The 16,257-nt window shown below is 36.2% G+C and overlaps 1 protein-coding gene and 1 pseudogene across 3 annotated transcripts in view; both read right to left on the bottom strand.

Annotated features, from left to right (window-relative positions):
• The window catches only part of CAMKMT (calmodulin-lysine N-methyltransferase), a 407,707-nt gene that overhangs the window by 118,152 nt on the left and 273,298 nt on the right, over window positions 1-16,257 (bottom strand). The window lies entirely within an intron of this gene.
• LOC137778191 (U5 spliceosomal RNA) lies at window positions 6,557-6,641 on the bottom strand (annotated as a pseudogene).

Genomic DNA, 16,257 nt, shown 5'->3' with positions numbered 1-16,257 from the left:
CAGAAAACAGGAGCTGGTGTTGAAAGTTACCCTACCATACATAACCATACCACTGCTACCGCTACACTTGTATAGTGCTTTCTATGTACCAGGCACTATTCTAAGTGCTTTTACGTTTATCAAGTCATTTATTATAACCCATTACAATCTTATGAAGTAAGTACCATTATTATTCCCATTTTATGGATGACGAAACTGAAGCACGGAGATTAAGCAATTTGCCCAGGTCTACCCAGCTAGAAAGTGGCAGAGTTGTGATTTAAAGCCATGCAGTCTAGGGACTTCCCTGGCAGTCCAGTGGTTAAGACTCCATGCTTCCAATGCAGGGGTCACGGATTCAATCCCTGGTCAGGGAACTAAGATGCTGCATGTTGCTCGGCCAAAAAAATAAAATAAAGCACCAGCATCTGTTCTCTTAACCCACTATGCTAAACTGTCCATAAGAACTGAATAAAAATCCCTGGGAAATCTGAAGGATGATATTGCTGTTTGTGTAACAGGCAAACCATAATCTATCCACTACCTTAATCAAAACACACTGGAAGTTCAGATGAGCAAAATAAACTAATAGCTTCCCCACCAACTAGTCATTTCAGTCAGCCTGACCTGAATTAGCTTTGTTAATATTCCAAGTTGGCTTTGGGAATATTACCCAGTCTATCTAGTCTTGATTGGAGTATTTCTTGAATATCAAAGGATAAGTCTTGGTTGGTTTTCTTGTGTCTTGCTGCCTCCGTGTCAAAAACCCAAAGGAAATAAATGTAATTCAGGATATAATGAAAAGATCAAACCTGCCATGAAACAAACCATTTGGGGAGCTAATTTGGCAGTTCAGACAACCCAAATCTCCACCATTTGGGGGCTTGGTCTTGCTAGTGACTACAAATGTGTTCTTTCTACCCCTCTGCCAGCTAAGAAAGCAAAACTGGCTGTCCAAGGCTTCTGCCACTGACCATATGTGCTGGAGTGGGCAAAGGTCAGGGAATGGCAGAGGCAATTAATCACACGATATTGGGAGGGTATCTCCTATTTGTCTACTTTTCTTCTGGACCAAAAGACATTTCTCCTGGGAGGACCTACACAGCTGACACACAGACAGTCAGGCTGCCTAAGATCCCATGCCATTTTTTTATAAGAGAAAAAAATCACAAATTATATTGCACCCTACAATTTTATTTTAGAGGAGAATTTCCTTTCCCTTAAGAGGTCTTGGCTCCATGTGAAAGATAATAGACGTTCTGTCTGTGAGGAACTAGAAGAAACGCACAGTGTTTTGCCTTGGATTCTCATTAGGAAAGCTTTCATTTGAAGCAGATGGCAGAATTTTTGGCTTCTCATGACACAATGAAGTAACTTTAGTTTCTTTCCTCCTGTTTTTAACCTGGAATAATGACTGCAATAGGAGAAAGACAGTCTTTTAGATTTCATGGGGGAGTTCTGTGGATTCTCCTCAAATCTTGGGACAAAACACCTTATCTCAAATAGAAATTGAACAATATTGACTGATAGCCTGACTTTCCTAACACTGCCTTGAATCTGAAACAGAAGAGAAATATCTGTCAAAAGACACAGTTTCTGCCTTCCGGGAGGTGAAACCATAATTGAAAAGAAAGTAGATACAGTTTCACACACAAACACATAAATACATATATAAATTTGAGAACACTTTAATATGGTGGCTTCTCAAAAACAATAGAAACTCTGTAAATAAATGGGACACTTAGTATTATTTTAAATAACCCCTGTCGTTCTGGGTTTAGGATTGCTAATAGGCATCTGTTAAGTCAAATCTGACGTAGGAAGAGGTCTACTTTTGCTAAAACACCTTAAAGTAAAGAGGTCATTGGATAGCTCAGAGAAAGAATTAAACAGCTTATATACATTTTAAAATTGTAAAAGGGAATCTTGCTATTTTAGGCTGAAGTTATTATGTGTGGAGAGGGTAGAGAAAAGACTAGTTTCCTAATGAAAATGGAGACCTGAATAATATTTTTTTAAAACTAAACTAACATTGGGAAAATCCTAATTTAAAAAAAAAAAAGGATAATAAACAACCAAAAAGCATTCAGTGAAAAAAAAAATTCTCCTGACAGACTAATAAGGACTTTAATATGATAATCTGGTGTTTATCTGCGCTTTGCTTGTGCAATTGCAGTTTTCTCAGCTATTATGCAAGAGCTGTAAAATGAATACCTAATTGACTCCTGGAGAAAAGTATTACTACTGAAATGACTTAAGCAAACACATTCCGAACTAACAAAGTATTTTAAAATGATTTGAACTGAAAAATGAATGACAGCTAAATGACTGCCATTAACCATCCTACAGGTGCCCCCGGCCATGGCTCATTTTGTTTTTATCGAACACCCACTAGCCGTAGGCCAGCTTCAGCTGCAGTATGTCAAATACTTTGGTAACTTGAATTTTTCCCTCTCACCTGCCAAAATTGCCCGTGAACTTGCAGTACTACTCTATCTACTGCTAGGTGAACTCAAAACAGAGAATGTCCTCAGCTTCCGTTTCTAGAGAGATGTAATGTGCTTCAGTTGTTTGAAATAGGGTAAGTAAAATGGAACAAGAGGTAGGCACATTGGCCTCAACAATTATTTAGGCAGGAGACAAAATCAAAGCTGGAGAAGAGCTGGAAAAGGCAACTGAAGTCTCTCCTACTTGACATTAATAAGTTTTCTGGACGTGGATCTCCAATTCGTAGAAGTTTATGTATCTTTTCTCTTAAACTACATAGGAAGTGTATATAGAAGGATATAGTCAGTACATTCTCATATAATTTTAGGAAGAACTTCTTTTATTCTATGAGATAGTATTTTTTAAAACCATAAATAGAAGTGTTGAGAGTTTGGAAATAGGGAACAGAAATGTTCCAGCCAGAAAATAAATCTGGAGCACACTGACTACTTGCAACCCATCTTTCTTTCAGCCTTTTCGTGTCCCACTCCAGTCAGGTTCTCTGCCCCACCTAGGCAGCTGCCTCCGTGGTTGCACAGAGACTCTGTGGAGCCGAAGCAGGCCACCTCTCTTCAGACATTCAGCTTTTCCTTGGGGCTGGTTGTTTGCATCCATTCTCCAAGCTCTTGCAGACTTCCTGGGTCCTAACTCTGGTAATTCTGTTTTTCTGGCTTAGAGGCACCTGGTCCTAATTCTGGTAACTCTGTCCTCCTGGTTACTGTCCTTTCAACCACGTGGCTTCTCATTCTGCCTGCCGTCTTCAGCTGCTCTGACTTAGGCTTGCCTACTAGCCTGTACTACTATTTCTGGGACCTCCAATACTACTCAGTTTTGTTTCCAAGGTCCAGCTTCTTATCTAGTATGCCGAGCCTTTATTTCTGCACTTCTGGACATAATACAGGTGCATCCGAAAGTAATTTGCCAAAGTGTAAAGTGATGACTTGCATGTAACAAAGTCAGTTCCACTGCAGGGAACGCCAGCTCCACACTGGATATTCTCCTGCTTTAAGTCACTTGGCCAGTCTAGTGTATTGCATCTTAATAATACAACAAATGACCACTGTAGGTTAGAATCCTAACCTCTTCTAAGGAGCAGCCCCAGCTATATAATCCTGGGATTGGAAGGAATCATATTAGTTCAGCTTCTTCTCTGCTTTTAAAAGCATTATTCAGCATGACTAGAATAAAAGTCATGTTTGGAATCTTTATAAAGCAGAATTCTGATCAGTTTCATTTCCTGAATGAGAATCTAGAAAGCTTCCCATTGCCTACTGAGCTACAAAGTGAGGGGTGTGAGCCTGGGATGTGCAAGATGAAGCATGGAATACAGGAAGAGAACACTGGAATATCTATGTTTATTTACATTATCCTGTTACATTTCTTTTTTTGTATATTTTTATAGAATATATAATATGTCGATATAGTAGTGCACATATAGTTTATTAATAAATGAATACACATATGCTGGGGTAAATATGCAAAAAAATTTATGGGTATAATCAAAAATGTTTGGAGGACAGTGGCTTTTAGGACAATGACTACCCCTTAGAGCAGCATTTAAGGTACCTCACAATATGCCTTCAACCTGCCTTTTCTGCTACCTCACTCACAAATATTACCCCGATCGGGGCACCCTATGCTCCATTCACACTGAAGTACTGGACTGGAAGTTCTATGACGGCAGGAATCATGAACATCTCACTCACACTTCGGATACCCAACCCTTAGCACATTGCATAGCATCTACTAGACACTGAAGATATATTTACTAAATGAATGATCAGTTAATAAAACAAGCTTTGTAAGCACATTGTACTATTTCATATCTCTGTACCTTTCCACTTATTGTGCTGTTTGGAATGTCCTTTCTTTCAGCCTCAACCCGGGGAACACCTATAAAACTAGATTTCTTCATCAGTGCCTCTACCCCTATCATATAGTTACTAACGTCCTCTTTTGGGCTCCCATACATCTTTCTAATTATTTATAATACATGTTTGTCTTCTTTAATATCTCTCTGTATCCTCAGGTCCTGGCACGGTACTTAGCACATTGCAGGTGCTTAATAAACACTGTGGGATGATGTATAAGTGAATTTCTAAACAATTATTAATCTTTAAAAGGCATTAGAATGTTTCTGCTTCTAATGATGATCAAAAACAGTACAAGACTTGACCCCCAACTGTAAACAAGTGGACTAAATATATGAAACCACTGCTTTCAGCTACTAGACAACAGGCAGCACAGGACTGTGATCTCCAGGAGAAGGGAGAAAAATGCAGTGAGTCTTAAGATCACTCCAAGCAGAACATGGACGACTTGATGAGTTGAGGAGGTAGAGATGGAATTAGGGGAGGCTAAGGTGGATGGAATTTGCAGGAGAGAATAGCAGAGAGGACAGAGCAATGCAAAAGCAGAGATTCAGAAATTTGTATAGGGTCCCTCTTGAATCTTTGCCTGAGCATTAAGCTGTGATTCCATAGAGTGACTCCGTGAGGCTGGGCAAAGAATGTCAGGCTGCAAGATGTTCCAGTTCCATCTAGGCATAGTGGAGAGATATCACTGAATACTGGAGGCATTCAGTGAAAATGCCAAAACATAAGACAGTAGTAGGGCTTAACTAGCCATAAAGTAAAGGCTACTCTAGACATGCCCAACAAAGCTTAAAAACAAAAACAAGCCTTGAAAGAATCAAGCTCATCCATAAGCAACTGAACTGAATCTACTAAGAGAAAACAAAATTCAGACCTTCAACAATGTAATGTTCACAACACTGAAACAGACCCAGAAATGACAAAGTAATAGATTTAGCAGAACAAGAAGTCATAAAAAGATATTACAAACATATTCAAGGATTAAAGGAAAACATAAAAATAATGAGAGAAATGGAAACTATCAATATAAAAAAGGAACCAAATAAACTTTTAGAGCCAAAAACATACTACATTTGAGATTTTAAAAATTCACCAAATGGAGCTTAACATCAGATTAGTCAACGGCTGAAAAGATTGGTAATAGTGATTAAAAACTCACCAAACTGAAGGAAAGAGAGAAAAAAGGATGAAAAAAATTGAACAGAGCTTTGGTGATGTGTGGGACAATATCAAGTAGTCTAACGTACACATAATTGAAGCCCCAAAAAGGACTGGGGAGAGAAATGGGTGAGAAATATGTTCCAAGAAATAAGTCCCAAATTTGATGAAAATTTTAAACCAAAACATATATGAGGCCAGCAAACCCCAAGCAGGATAATTACAAAGAAAGTCATATTAAGGCACATGATAGTCAAATTACTGAAAACCAGTAATAAAGAGAAAAATCTTTTTTTTACACTTAAAAAATTTTTTTTATTGAAATATAGTTGATTCACAATGTTGTGTTAGTTTCAGGTGTACAGCAAAGTGATTCAGTTATATATATGTTCTTTTTTAGATTCTTTTCCATTATAGGTTACTACAAGATATTGCATATAGTTCCCTGTGCTATACAGTAGGTCCTTGTTGGTTATCTATTTTATATATAATAGTGTGTATATTTTAATCCCAAACTCCTAATTTATCCTTCCCCCTTCCTTTCCCCTTCGGTAACCATAAGTTGCTTTTCTATGTCTATGAGTCTATTTGTTTTGTAAATAAGTAAGAGGAAATCTTAAAATCAGCACTTCCCCTCCAAAAAGACATAGTATATTCAGAAGGACAAAGATAAGAATTACCACTGGCTTCTCATTAGAAATAATACAATCCAGGGAACAATGAAATGACCTCCTTAAAATGCTAAAGAAAAAGGCTATCAAACTAAAAGTCTTTATCCAGAGAAAAATATTAAAGAAAAAAATACCATTAACCTAAAATTCTATATCCAGTGAAAAGAAACTTCAATAATGAAGGAAAAAATAAAGCCTTTTCCTGACAAATGAAAGATGACGGAAGTGATTGCCAGCCAACCCACATAATAAGAAATGATTAAAGAAGGTCTTCAAGTGAAAGGAAATTATATTACATAGAAACTCAGATCTATATAAGTGAATGAAGAGCACTGGAAATGGTAAGTATATGGGTAAGTATAAATATTTTTCTTGTTTTTAAGTTCCTTTGAAAGATAACTGTTTCTGTTCTTTTCCACGGAAATCTTTAGTAAAAGGCAAAAGATTTATACAGCAGAAACTAACACAACATTGTAAAGCAACCACACTCCAATAAAAATTAATTTAAAAAAAGATAACCGTTTAAAGCAAAAATAATAATAATGTATTGTGAGGTTTATGACACATGCAAGTAAAATGTACAATACCAATAGCATATAGGACAGTAGAAAGAGTGGAAGTACATTTTTGAAGGTTCTAACATTATATGCAAATTAGTATAAGACTATTTGAAGGTAGATATCAGTTAAAGTTATACAGTTTAAACCTTAGAGCAAACACTAACTTTAAACAGAGTTTAGTCACTAAGCCAATAGTAGAGAAAATGGAATACTAAAAGATAATTACTACAAAAGAAGACAGGAAAAAAAAGGACCAAATGTGACAAGCAGAAAACAAATAGCAAGTTGTAAACTTAAGCACAACCATATCGACAATTAAATTCAGTCCAATTAAAAGCAAAATTTGTCAGTGGGTTCAAAATCCAAGATCCAACTGTATGTCTGTCCATAAGAAATGTACACAAAATATGAATTGGTAGATAGGTTAAACATAAAGGCTGGAAAAAGATATACCATGCAAACAGTAATCATGAGAAAATTAGAGTAGCTATATTAACATCATACAAAGTAGACTTCACACAAGACAAGGAATATTACCAAGAAAAAGAGGGACATTTCATAAGTATAAAGGGATTGATTCATCAAAAAAGACATAACAATCATTAATATGTATGCAACAAATATAAGAGCTTCAAAATACATGAAGGAAGAATGACAGAAATGAAAAGAAAAATAGACAAATATGTAATTATAATAGGAGATTTTACAACTCCTCTTTCAGTAATTGATAGAACAAGTAGGCAGAAAATTAGTAAGGATGTAAAAGAGAAGAATAATACTATCAACCTACTTGATTTAACTGACATTTACAGAACAATACATCAAACAATGGCAAAATACATTTTTCTTTCAAGTTCACATGGAAAATTCACCAATAGAAACCATATGAATGACCATAAAACAAGTCTCCACGAATTTAAAAGAATGAATTATCCAGAATCCATTCTCTAACCAAATTAAAATTAAGTTAGAAATGGTTAACATAAAGATGTCTTGAAAATTAAACACCACACGGCTAAATAATCCATAGGTCAAAGAATAAATCACAAGAAAAATTAAAAATATTTTGAACTGAATAATTAAAATATAACACATCAAAATTTAATGCATGTATAGTACTTAGGAGGAAAATTTGCAGCTTTCAATGCTTACATTAGGAAAAAAAAGAAAGGTTTAAAATCAATGACTTAAGCTTTCACTTTTGGAAGCTAGAAAAGGAAGAGCACATTAAAACTGAAGTAATTAGAAATAAGGAAATAAAGATAAAAGTAGAAAGCAATGAAATAGAAAAGAGATAGACAATAGAGAAAATCAATGAAATCAAAAGCCAGTTCTTTGAAAAGATCAATAAAATTGATAAACCTCTAGATGGACTGACTGCTCAAGAAGACACAAAAGAAAGAAATGAAATACAAATGCTGGGAATGAAAAAGGAGACATAGCTTCAGTTCTTATAGACATTAAAAGTGTAATAGGGGAATATTATAAATAAGGAAATTTGGAAAAAAAACCCATGAAATAGAAAAATTCCTTGAAAGACACAATCGTCAAAACTGACACAAGAAGAAATAAAAAATCTGAAGCCCCCTGTCTATTTAATTGAATCTGCAAATAAAAACTTTTCCGCAAAGAATACTCTAGGCCAGATGACTTCACTGGCTAATTTTATCAAGCATTTAGGGAAGAATTACTATCAATCTTATACAAATTCTTTCAGAAAGAGAGAAGAGGAAAGGACACTTGCCAATTTATTTTATGAGTCTAGCAATACCCCAATACCAAAACCAGACAAAGAAACTACAATAAAACTTCAAGAAAAATATAAACCATTATGAGTACTGTGAACATAGATGACATAATCCTTAGCAAAATAATAGCAAATCAAATTCAGTAATATCTAAAAATGATACTATCTTATGACAAAATGGGGTTTATCTCAGGAATAAAAGGTTGGACTAACATTAGAAAATAAAATGTAATTTACCATATTAACAAAACAAGAAAAGCTATATAATTGTCTCAAAAAATACAGGAAAGTGGTTTGACACAATTCAACACACATTCATGACAAAATTTCGCAACAAACTAGAAATAGAAGAATACTTCCTCTTTTGATAAAGGGCATCTACAAAAACCCCTATACTTAATATCATAGTTAATGGTGAGACTAAATGCTTTCCCCTAAGATCAGAAACAAGACAAAGATATCCACTTTCAACACTTCTATTAAGTGTTGCACTAGAGGTCCTGGCCAGCACAATAAAGCAAGAAAAAGAAACCAAGGCATACAAACTAAAAAGTATGAAGTAAAACTGTCTCTATTCATAGAAGATAAAATCCTGTAAATCTAAAAATCCTATGAGACATGCTCTCACTCCCTCTTGCGAGAGCACCAGAATCACAACTAACTGCTGAACAATCATCCACAGGAAGACACTGGAACTCACGAAAAAAGATACCCCACATCCAAAAACAAAGGAGAAGCCAAAATGAGACGGTAGGAGGGGCACAATCACAATAAAATCAAATCCCATAACTGCTGGGTGGGTGACTCACAAACTGGAGAACACTCACACCACAGAAGTCCACCCACTGGAATGAAGGTTCTGAGCCCCACGTCAGGCTTCCCAACCTGAGGGTCTGGCAACGGGAGGAGGAATTCCTAGAGAATCAGACTTTGAAGCCTAGTGGGAATTGATTGCAGGACTTCGACAGGACTGGGGGAAACAGACCCCACTCTTGGAGGGCACACAAAGTAGTGTGCACATCAGAACCCAGGGGAAGGAGCAGTGACCCCATAGGAGACTGAGCCAGACCTACCTGCCAGTGTTGGAGGGTCTCCTGCAGAGGCTGGGGGTGGCTGTGTCTCACAGTGAGGACAAGGACACTGGCAGCAGAAGTTCTGGGAAGTACTCCTTGGCGTGAGCCCTCCCAGAGTCCACCATTAGCCCCAAGAAAGAGCCTGGGTAGGCTCCAGTGTTGGGTTGCCTCAGGCCAAACAATCAACAGGGAGGGAACCCAGCCCCACCCATCAGCAGACAAGCAGATTACAGTTTTACTGAGCTCTGCCCACCAGAGCAACAGCCAGCTCTACCCACCACCATTACCTCCCACCAGGAAACTTGCATAAGCCTCTTAGATAGCCTCATCCACCAGAGGGCAGACAGCAGAAGCAAGAAGAACTACAATGCTGCAGCCTGTGGAACAAAAACCACATTCACAGAAAGATAGACAAGATGAAAAGGCAGAGGGCTATATACCAGATGAAGGAACAAGATAAAACCCCAGAAAAACAACTAAATGAAGTGGAGATAGGCAACCTTCCAGAAAAAGAATTCAGAATAATGAGAGTGAAGATGATCCAGGACCTGGGAAAAAAGAATGAAGGCAAAGATCGAGAAGATGCAAGAAATGTTTAACAAAGACCTAGAAGAATTAAAGAACAAACAAACAGAGATGAACAATACAATAACTGAAATGAAAACTACACTAGAAGGAATCAATAGCAGAATAACTGAGGCAGAAGGACAGATAAGTGACCTGGAAGACAGAATGGTGGAATTCACTGCTGCGGAAGAGAATAAAGAAAAAAGAATGAAAAGAAATGAAGACAGCCTAAGAGACCTCTGGGACAACATTAAACGCAACAACATTCACATTATAAGGGTCCCAGAAGGAGAAGAGAGAGAGAAAGGACGAGAGAAAATATTTGAAGAGATTATAGTCGAAAACTTCCCTAACATGGGAAAGGAAATAGCCACCCAAGTCCAGGAAGCGCAGAGAGTCCCATACGGGATAAACCCAAGGAGAAACATGCTGAGACACATAGTAATCAAATTGGCAAAACCTAAAGACAAAGAAAAATTATTGAAAGCAGCAAGGGAAGAACAACAAATAACATACAAGGGAACTCCCATAAGGTTAACAGCTGATTTCTCAGCAGAAACACTACAGCCAGAAGGGAGTGGGAAAACATATATAAAGCGATGAAAGGGAAGAACCTACAACCAAGATTACTCTACCCGGCAAGGATCACATTCAGATTCAATGGAGAAATCAAAAGCTTTACAGACGAGCAAAAGCTAAGAGAATTCAGCACCACCAAACCAGCTCTACAACAAATGCTAAAGGAACTTCTCTAAGTGGGAAACACAACAGAAGAAAAGGACCTACAAAAACAAACCCAAAACAATTAAGAAAATGGTAATGGGAACATATATATTGATAATTACCGTAAACGTGAATGGATTAAATGCTCCAACCAAAAGACACAGGCTTGCTGAATGGATACAAAAAGAAGACCCTTATATATGCTGTCCTCAAGAGACCCACTTCAGACGTAGGGACACATACAGACTGAAAGTGAGGGGATGGGAAAAGATATTCCATGCAAATGGAAATCAAAAGAAACCTGGAGTAGCAATACTCATATCAGATAAAATAGACTTTAAAATAAAGAATGTTACAAGAGACAAGGAAGGACACTGCATAATGATCAAGGGATCAATCCAAGAAGAAGGTTTAACAGTCATAAATATATATGCACCCAACATAGGAGCACCTCAATACATAAGACAACTGCTGACAGCTATAAAAGAGAAAATCAACAGTAACACAATAATAGTGGGGGACTTTAACACCTCATTTACACCAATGGACAGATCAACCAACATGAAAATAAATAAGGAAACAGAAGCTTTAAATGACACAATAGACCAGATAGATTTAATTGATATTTATAGGACATTCCATCCAAAAACAGCAGATTACACTGTCTTCTCCAGTGTGCACGGAACATTCTCCAGGATAGATCACATCCTGGGTCACAAATCAAGCCTCAGTAAATTTAAGAAAATTGAAATCAGATCAAGCATCTTTTCTGACCACAACGCTATAAGATTAGAAATGAATTACAGGGTAAAAATCACAAACACATGGAGGCTAAACAATACGTTATTAAATAACCAAGAGATCACTGAAGAAATCAAAGAGGAAATCAAAAAATACCTAGAGACAAATGACAATGAAAACACGATGATCCAAAACCTATGGGATGCAGCAAAAGCAGTTCTAAGAGGGAATTTTATAGCAATGCAATCCTACCTCAAGAAACAAAAAACATCTCAAACAATCTAACCTTACACCTAAAGGAACTAGAGAAAGAAGAACAAACAAAACCCAAAGTTGGTAGAAGGAAAGAAATCACAAAGATCAGAGCAGAAATAAATAAAATAGAAACAAAGAAAACAATAGCAAAGATCAATAAAACTAAAAGCTGGTTCTTTGAGAAGGTAAACAAAATTGATAAACCATTAGCCAGATTCATCAAGAAAAAGAGGGAGAGGACTCAAATCAGTAAAATTAGAAATGAAAAAGGAAAAGTTACAACAGACACCGCAGAAATACAAAGCATCCTAAGAGACTACCACAAGCAACTCTATGCCAATAAAACAGACAACCTGGAAGAAATGGACAAATTCTTAGAAAGGTGTAACCTTCCAAGACTGAACCAGGAAGAAATAGAAAATATGAACAGACCAATCACAAGTAATGAAATTGAAACTGTGATTAAAAATCTTCCAACAAACTAAAGTCCAGGACCAGATGGCTTCACAGGTGAATTCTGTCAACCATTTAGAGAAGAGCTAACACCCATTCTTCTCAAACTCTTCCAAAAAATTGCAGAGGAAGGAACACTCCCAAACCCATTCTACGAGACCACCATCACCCTGATATCAAAACCAGACAGAGATACTACAAAAAAAGAAAATTACAGACCAATATCACTGATGAATATAGATGCAAAAATCCTCAACAAACTACTAGCAAACAGAATCCAACAACATATTAAAAGGATCATACACCATGATCAAGTGGGATTGATCCCAGGGATGCAAGGATTCTTCAATATACGCAAATCAACCAATGTGATACAGCATATTAACAAATTGAAGAATAAAAACCATATGATCATCTCGATAGATGCAGAGAAAGCTTTTGACAAAATTCAACAACCATTTATGATAAAAACTCTCCAGAAAGTGGGCATAGAGGGAACCTACCTAAACGTAATAAAGGCAATATATGACAAACCCACAGCAAACATCATCCTCAACGGTGAAAAACTGAAAGCATTTCCTCTAAGATCAGGAACAAGACAAGGATGTCCACTCTTGCCACTATTATTCAACATAGTTTTGGAAGTCCTAGCCATGGCAGTCAGAGAAGAAAAAGAAATAAAAGGAATACAAATTGGAAAAGAAGAAGTAAAACTGTCATTGCTTGCAGATGACATGATACTATACATAGAGAATCCTAAAGATGCCACCAGAAAACTACTAGAGCTAATCAATGAATTTGGTAAAGTTGCAGGATACAAAATTAATGCACAGAAATCTCTTGCATTCCTATACACTAATGATGAAAAATCTGAAAGAGAAATTATGGAAACTCTCCCATTTACCATTGCAACAAAAAGAATAAAATACCTAGGAATAAACCTACCTAGGGAGACAAAAGGCCTGTATGCAGAAAATTATAAGACACTGATGAAAGAAATTAAAGATGATACAAACAGATGGAGAGATGTACCATGTTCTTGGATTGGAAGAATCAATATTTTGAAAATGTCTATACTACCCAAAGCAATCTACAGATTCAATGCAATCCCTATCAAATTACCAATGGCATTTTTTACGGAACTAGAACAAATCATCTTAAAATTTGTTTGGAGACACGAAAGACCCCAAACAGCCAAAGCAGTCTTGAGGGGAAAAAACGGAGCTGGAGGAATTAGACTCCCTGACTTCAAACTATACTACAAAGCTACAGTAATCAAGACAATATGGTACTGGCACAAAAACAGAAATATAGATCCATGGAACAGGATGGAAAGCCCAGAGATAAACCCACGCACCTATGGTCAACTAATCTATGACCAAGGAGGCAAGTATATACAATGGAGAAAAGACAGTCTCTTCAATAAGTGGTGCTGGGAAAACTGGACAGCTACATGTAAAAGAATGAAATTAGAACATTCCCTAACACCATACACAAAAACAAACTAAAAATGGATTTGAGACCTAAATGTAAGACCGGACACTATAAAACTCTCAGAGGAAAACATAGGAAGAACACTCTTTGACATAAATCACAGCAAAATCTTTTTTGATCCACCTCCTAGAGTAATGGAAGTAAAAACAAAAATAAACAAATGAGACCTAATGAAACTTCAAAGCTTTTGCACAGCAAAGGAAACTACAAACAAGACGAAAAGGCAACCCTCAGAATGGGAGAAAATATTTGCAAACAAATCAATGGACAAAGGATTAATCTCCAAAATATATAAACAGCTCATGCAGCTCAATATTAAAGAAACAAACAACCCAATCCAAAAATGGGCAGAAGACCTAAATGGACATTTCTCCAAAGAAGACATACAGATGGCCAAGAAGCACATGAAAAGCTGCTGAACATCACTAATTATTACAGAAATGCAAATCAAAACTACAGTGAGGTATCACCTCACACCAGTTAGAATGGGCATCATCAGAAAATCTACGAACAACAGATGCTGGAGAGAGTGTGGAGAAAAGGGAACCCTCTTGCACTGTTGGTGGGAATGTAAATTGATACAGCCACTATGGAGAACAGTATGGAGGTTCCTTAAAAAAGTAAAAGTAGAATTACCATATGACCCAGCAATCCCACTAGTGGGCATATACCCAGAGAAAACCATAATTCAAAAAGACACATGCACCCCAATGTTCATTGCAGCACTGTTTACAATAGGCAGGTCATAGAAGCAACCTAAATGCCCATTGACAGATGAATGGATAAAGAAGTTGTGGTACATATATACAATGGAATATTACTCAGCCATAAAAAGGAACGAAATTGGGTCATTTGTAGAGACGTGGATGGACCTAGAGACTGTCATACAGAGTGAAGTAAGTCCGAAAGAGAAAAACCAATATTGTATATTAACGCATATATGTGGAACCTAGAAAAATGGTACAGATGAACCAGTTTGCAGGGTAGAAATTTAGTCAGCGATGTACAGAACAAACGTATGGACCCCAAAGGGGGAAAGCGTCGGGGCGGGGTGGTGTGATGAATTGGGAGATTGGGATTGACATGTATCCACTAATATGTATAAAATGGATAAGTAATAAGAACCTGCTGTATAAAAAAAACAAATAAAATAAAATTCAAAAATTATAAAAGATTAAAAAAAGAAAGTAATTATTGATATGTTAAAAAATAATCCTATGAAATCTTCAAAAAAGCTATTAGAATTAATAAGTGAATTTAGCAATGTCACAGCATTCAAGGTCAATATACACAAAATCAATTGTATTTCTACAAGCTAGCAATAAACAATTGGAAAACGAAATAAAACTACAATACCACTAACAAAAGCAACTTTTTAAAAAACATAAATAATAGGAATAAGTATGCACACTATAGTGGATGAACAAGATCTGTTTAGTAAAAACTATCAAGACCTGTTTACTGAAAACTATAAAACATTACTGATGGAAATTAAAGAGGAATTAAATAAATGGAGTGATATATTATGATTATGGATGGAAAGAGTTTTAATATGTCAATTCTCTCCAAATTTATCTATGGATTCAATGCAATTGCAATTAAAATAGCAACAGGCTTTTTTGGGGATAGAGATTGCCAAGCTGATTGTAATATTTATATGAAATTCGAAGAACCTAGGATATCCAAAACAACTTTTGAATAAGAGAACAAAATTAGATGACTTACACAATCTGATTCCAAAACTTATAAATCTATAATAATTAAGACAGTGTGGTATTGGCATAAGGATAGACATATAGGTCAATGGAGCAAAAGGGAATCTAGGAAGAGATCTGAACACTTAATGGTCAATTGATTTCCAACAAAGATGCAAGGTAATTCGGGGCGGGGGGAAGGATAGTCCTTTCAACAAATAATGCCATAACAACTGGATATCAGTATGAAAAAAAATGATCTTTGACCCTTATATCACACCATATTAAAAATAAAATCCAAACGTATAACATTCCTAAACTGAAAAGACAACAATTCAAACTTCTAGATGAAAACATCGGAGAATAAGATTCATGATGGTGGTGTGAGCAGAGATTTGTTAGGACACAAAAGGCAGTAGCCAAAAAAGAAAAAGGAAATAAAAAAGACAACTTAGCCTTCATCAAAATTTAAAACTTTTGCTCTTCCAAAAACACTATAAAGAAAACGAAAAGGCAAGTCCCAGACTGGGACATATTTGCAACTCATATATCAAACAAATGACTTGTTTCCAGGTTATATAAAGAACTCTTACAATTTGATAAAAAGAAGGCATACAATTCAACTAGAAACTACACAAAAAATTTAAACAGAATCTTCACACTTCACAAAGGAAGATATACAAACACATGAAAAGATATCAACATCAGTAATCATCAGGGAAATGCAAATTAAAAACATAATGAGATAACATTACAAAGCCACTATAATGGCCAAAATTAA

Source organism: Eschrichtius robustus, chromosome 15, assembly GCF_028021215.1.
Source record: "Eschrichtius robustus isolate mEscRob2 chromosome 15, mEscRob2.pri, whole genome shotgun sequence".
Classification (NCBI taxonomy): Eukaryota; Metazoa; Chordata; class Mammalia; order Artiodactyla; family Eschrichtiidae; genus Eschrichtius; species Eschrichtius robustus.
Note: the sequence above shows the minus strand (reverse complement) of the source record. Positions and strands in the feature narration are given on the sequence as shown.